This window comes from Salmo salar, chromosome ssa19 (genome assembly GCF_905237065.1).
Source record: "Salmo salar chromosome ssa19, Ssal_v3.1, whole genome shotgun sequence".
NCBI classification, from domain to species: Eukaryota; Metazoa; Chordata; class Actinopteri; order Salmoniformes; family Salmonidae; genus Salmo; species Salmo salar.
Window position 1 is genome coordinate 59,499,356 of NC_059460.1, and position 5,491 is coordinate 59,504,846.

Sequence of the window (5,491 nt, forward strand, 5' to 3'; positions counted from 1 at the left end):
AAGAGCGGGAGTGCACAGAACTAACTGGGGCTTATATAGTGAATAGGGGGTCCAGGGGAGAGTTTATGATGAGTTAAAAGTGTGTGTGTGTGTGTGTGTGTGTGTGTGTGTGCCTGCTTGCTTGCTTGTGTGACAGAGGGGACTGGCTGGATTATTGGAGGATTTTGGGTGAGCAAACTGAGGTCTGATAGGCAGGATAATGAGTCATAGGGATCAACGCTGACATCCCATCTGAAACAAGAGACAACGGGACAGGTGGAGGGATAGACAGAGGGTACGACCACTTGCCTGGCTACCCATCCACATTGCTCCGGCCAACTGACATTTCTTCTCCACAATGATTCTTGATTTGCCTCCCTCCCCGACGATTTGTAGAACGCAAACACATTCTGACCGTTCTGATTGGTCCAAGAAACCAATGGGTTGGGCCAGAGATATAATACTCTGATTGGTTTGATTTATTAGAGACCATCCAATCGCTAATGAAATGTTTTCTACAATGCCCCTCATTTTGAAGTCACACAATCGACATCTAGGATGGCAGTTTCAGACTTGATGTATGTAGCAATTGATAGAGGGAAATGGAAAGGGGATATCTAGTCAGTTGCACAACTGAATGCATTAATTCTAAATTTGCCTTCCGCATTTAACCCAACCCCTCTGAATCAGAGCAGCGGAAATAAGTTCAGGGTGAGTCGTCAGGCAAGACGACTGCAGGGAGGATGGGAAAAGGGAGGATGGTGGTACAAACAGAAGAGGAACTGAAAACAGAAGGTAGAGGAGAGTAGACAGCGAACAAAAAGAGTGGATGAGCAGAGGGAGTAGTGTAGGCCTAAAGTGTGCTTAATAGTCTAACACCACTAGTACAATTCACCTCTCATGAATGTAAAGCACTTCGAGGTAGATATCAATCAATGCAAAACACAGATGTATTAGATTTTTATTAGTAGCACACGAATCAAGGCACATTATAACTATAACAGACTTTTTTACGCTAGAGCCGACATGCACAGCGTTTACCATGAATGTGATTTCCGCAAAAGTGTGTGGAAATGCCTTTAAAGGGCACATTTTGACTGTATAGTTATATACATCATTGTATAGTGCTCTGTGCTATAGTGCACCTTGGATTGAATCCCAGCCTATGCCAACTTGGTAAAAAGAGAATTACTTAAAGCCACAGTCCTGAGTCTGTCTTTCAAACTGCAGCCTCGCCACTTGGTTGGATATAAAGGTGAGGGATGACTCTGGGGAACTATTAGATCTTTTACCGTATTGAAGCTATTTGTTTGTTTGTTTTTTAAACATAAATGATGTGAAACAGCCTTATATTTTGGGCTATGATAGGGGAAAATGTTAACAAGGGGAAAGCATCTAGGGGAGTCTGGGGGGATGTCCCCTTGGAGATATATTTTTTTAATTTACTGTTAAGTTGTTGATCCTTTTGAGGGAGAAGACCAGCTTAATTTGGTCTCAAAGACCCAATTCAAAATCTGATGAACGATAAAGCCATTATCTGCCTCAAGTTGAAGTGAACCCATCTCTTGCCGATCCACCGACCCTGGAAGAAACCAGAAAAGCCATCAGTCTCCTCACAACTGGAAAAATATCCTGGGCCTGACGCCACACCAGCAGAAATGTACAAGGCTGGAGGGCCATGTTTGGGTAAAAATTTTACCAAACTCTTCCAGTTCAATATGGAGACAAGAATCCTAAAACCTGCAAGAGTTTTAGGATACCTCGATTGTCAACATTTACAAGAGGAAGCACAATCGTCAAGCCTGTGATAACAAGGAATTTCTGGGTCTGTACGCCCGTTATGTGACGTCTTAATGAAATTGTGTCAAGGTCATCATCATATTTATTGAAACAACATGTTTAGGAGTACATTTTAGTTGGCCCCTGTGGCACAGAACAACTATACACCTGGAGACCAATGTTCCCTCTAAGCTGCGCACCTCTGTGGGCATGCAGTAGCCAAGAGACTGCCACCAGCTCCACTGACACTGCCATACAGAAGAAATATCGGACCACGGAGAGAAGCACGAGACTGAACTTCACTCAACTTTCTTGAGCAGTGGTCACCAACCGGTCAATCGTGATCGACTGGTCGATCTACAAGACATTCCTAGTCGATCGGCAAACATTTCTGTAAAACATCCAACGATAAACCCTTGTGTTCCTATATTTTTGTATTAGTCTCGGGCTGTTGCCGGTAGGTGCACTTGATTCAGCTGCTCTGCTCCCCGGGCAGGCAAAATGTTGCCATTTTCAACCATTTTATTTATCTGAAGGTACAAACTCTGCCTTCCCGGCGGGCCGGGAGAGCAAATCAAGTGCGCTATAGGCCTACTGCTGGCTAATCGGATGGCTCAGATTACCATGTCTGCAGTAAAGTAGAAGGCATAAAAGAAAGCTACAGAAAAGTTGAAACTGCGAGATTTCAAAACGTTTAAAAACATAGCTGTGTTCAAATACTCATACTTACCGCACTAACCATACTATTTGTGACATTCATTGAGTATGTAGTATGCTTATTGGCAGTAGTGGGAAAAGTACCCAATTGTCATACTTAAAGTAAAGATACCTTAATAAAAACTTACTCAAGTAAAAGTAAAAGTCACCCAGTAAAATACTACTTGAGTAAAAGTCTAAAAGTATTTGGTTTTAAATATACTTAAGTATCAAAAGTACATTTAATTGCTAAAATGTATCAAAAGTTAAAATAAAAGTTAAAATCATTTCAAATTCCTTATATTAAGCAAAGCACCATGTTCCTGTTTTTAAAATGTACGGATAGCCAGGGGCACACTCCAACACTCAGACATCATTTACAAAAGATGCATTTGTGTTTAGTGAGTCCGCCAGACCATAGGCAGTAGGGATGACCACATGTTCTTTGATAAGTGCGTGAATTTCACAATTTTCCTATTCTGCTCGGCATTCAAATCAAATCAAAGTTTATTTGTCACATGCGCCGAATACAACAGAGCATTTCACCTTACAGTGAAATGCTCTAACCAATAGTACTTACAGTCTCTAACCAATAGTGCAAAAAAGGTATTAGGTGAACAATAGGTAGGTAAAGAAATAAAACAACAGTAAAAAGACAGGCTATATACAGTAACGAGGCTATAAAAGTAGCGAGGCTACATACAGACACCGGTTAGTCAGGCTGATTGAGGTAGTATGTACATGTAGATATGGTTAAAGTGACTATGCATATGATGAACAGAGTAGCGTAAAAGAGGGGTTTTCGTGTGGTGGGTGGGACACAATGCAGATAGCCCGGTTAGCCAATGTGCAGGAGCACTAGTTGGTCGGCCCAATTTGAGGTAGTATGTACATGAATGTATAGTTAAAGTGACTATGCATATATGATAAACAGAGAGTACCAGCAGCGTAAAAAGAAGGGTTGGGGGGGGGGGGGGGTTGGGGGGGCACACAATGTAAATAGTCCGGGTAGCCATTCAATTACCTGTTCAAGAGTTTTATGGCTTAGGGTAAAAACTGTTGAGAAGCCTTTTTGTGCTAGACTCCGGTACCGCTTGCCATGCGGTAGTAGAGAGAACAGTCTATGACTGGGGTGGCTGGGGACTTTGATAATTTCTAGGGCCTTCCTCTGACACCACCTGGTGTAGAGGTCCTGGATGGCAGGTAGCTTAGCCCCAGTGGTGTACTGGGCCTTACGCACTACCCTCTGTAGTGCCTTGCGGTCAGAGGCCGAGCAATTGCCGTACCAGGCAGTGATGCAACCAGTCAGGATGCTCTCGATGTTGCAGCTGTAGAACCTTTTGAGGATCTCAGGACCCATGCCAAATCTTTTTAGTCTCCTGAGGGGGAATAGGCTTTGTCGTGCCCTCTTCACGACTGTCTTGGTGTGTTTGGACCATTCTAGTTTGTAGTTGATGTGGACAGAAAGGAACTTGAAGCTCTCAACCTGCTCCACTACAGCCCCGTCGATGAGAATGGGGGCGTGCTCGGTCCTCCTTTTCCTGTAGTCCACAATCATCTCCTTAGTCTTGGTTACGTTGAGGGAGATGTTGTTATTCTGGCACCACCCGGCAAGATCTCTGACCTCCTCCCTATAGGCTGTCTCGTCGTTGTTGGTGATCAGGCCTACCACTGTTGTGTCATCTGCAAACTTAATGATGGTGTTGGAGTCGTGCCTGGCCATGCAGTCATGGGTGAACAGCGAGTACAGGAGGGGACTGAGCACGCACCCCTGGGGGCCCCTGTGTTGAGGTTCAGCGTGGCAGATGTGTTGCTACCTACTCTCACCACCTGGGGGTGGCCCGTCAGGAAGTCCAGGATCCAGTTGCAGAGGGAGGTGTATAGTCCCAGGGTCCTTAGCTTAGTGATGAGCTTTGAGGGTACTATGGTGTTGAACGCGGGTACTATGGTGTTGAACGCTGATACTATGGTGTTGAACGCTGAGTTGTAGTTAATGAACAGCTTCTTGGCACTGACGGAAACATGGATTACCACAGAAAACACTGCTACTCCTACTGCTCTCTCCTCGTCTGCCCACATGTTCCCGCACACCCCGAGAGCTTCTGGTCAGCGGGGTAGTGGCACTGGGATCCTCATCTCTCCCAAGTGGACATTCTCTCTTTCTCCCCTGACCCATCTGTCTATCGCCTCCTTTGAATTCCATGCTGTCACAGTTACCAGCCCTTTCAAGCTTAACATCCTTATCATTTATCGCCCTCCAGGTTCTCTTGGAGAGTTCATCAATGAGCTTGACGCCTTGATAAGTTCCTTTCCTGAGGATGGCTCACCTCTCACAGTTCTGGGTGACTTTAACCTCCCCACGTCTACCTTTGACTCATTCCTCTCTGCCTCCTTCTTTCCACTCCTCTCCTCTTTTGACCTCACCCTCTCACCTTCCCCCCCTACTCACAAGGCAGGCAATACGCTTGACCTCATCTTTACTAGATGCTGTTCTTCCACTAATCTCATTGCAACTCCCCTCCAAGTCTCCGACCACTACCTTGTATCCTTTTCCCTCTCGCTCTCATCCAACACTTCTCTCTCTGCCCCTACTCGGATGGTATTGCGCCGTCCAAACCTTCGCTCTCTCTCCCCCGCTACTCTCTCCTCTTCCATCCTATCATCTCTTCCCTCTGCTCAAACCTTCTCCAACCTATCTCCTGATTCTGCCTCCTCAACCCTCCTCTCCTCCCTTTCTGCATCCTTTGACTCTCTGTGTCCCCTATCCTCCAGGCCGGCTCGGTCCTCCCCTCCTGCTCCGTGGCTCGACGACTCATTGCGAGCTCACAGAACAGGGCTCCGGGCAGCCGAGCGGAAATGGAGGAAAACCTGCCTCCCTGCGGACCTGGCATCCTTTCACTCCCTCCTCTCTACATTGTCCTCTTCTGTCTCTGCTGCTAAAGCCACTTTCTACCACTCTAAATTCCAAGCATCTGCCTCTAACCCTAGGAAGCTCTTTGCCACCTTCTCCTCCCTCCTGAATCCTCCTCCCCCTCCC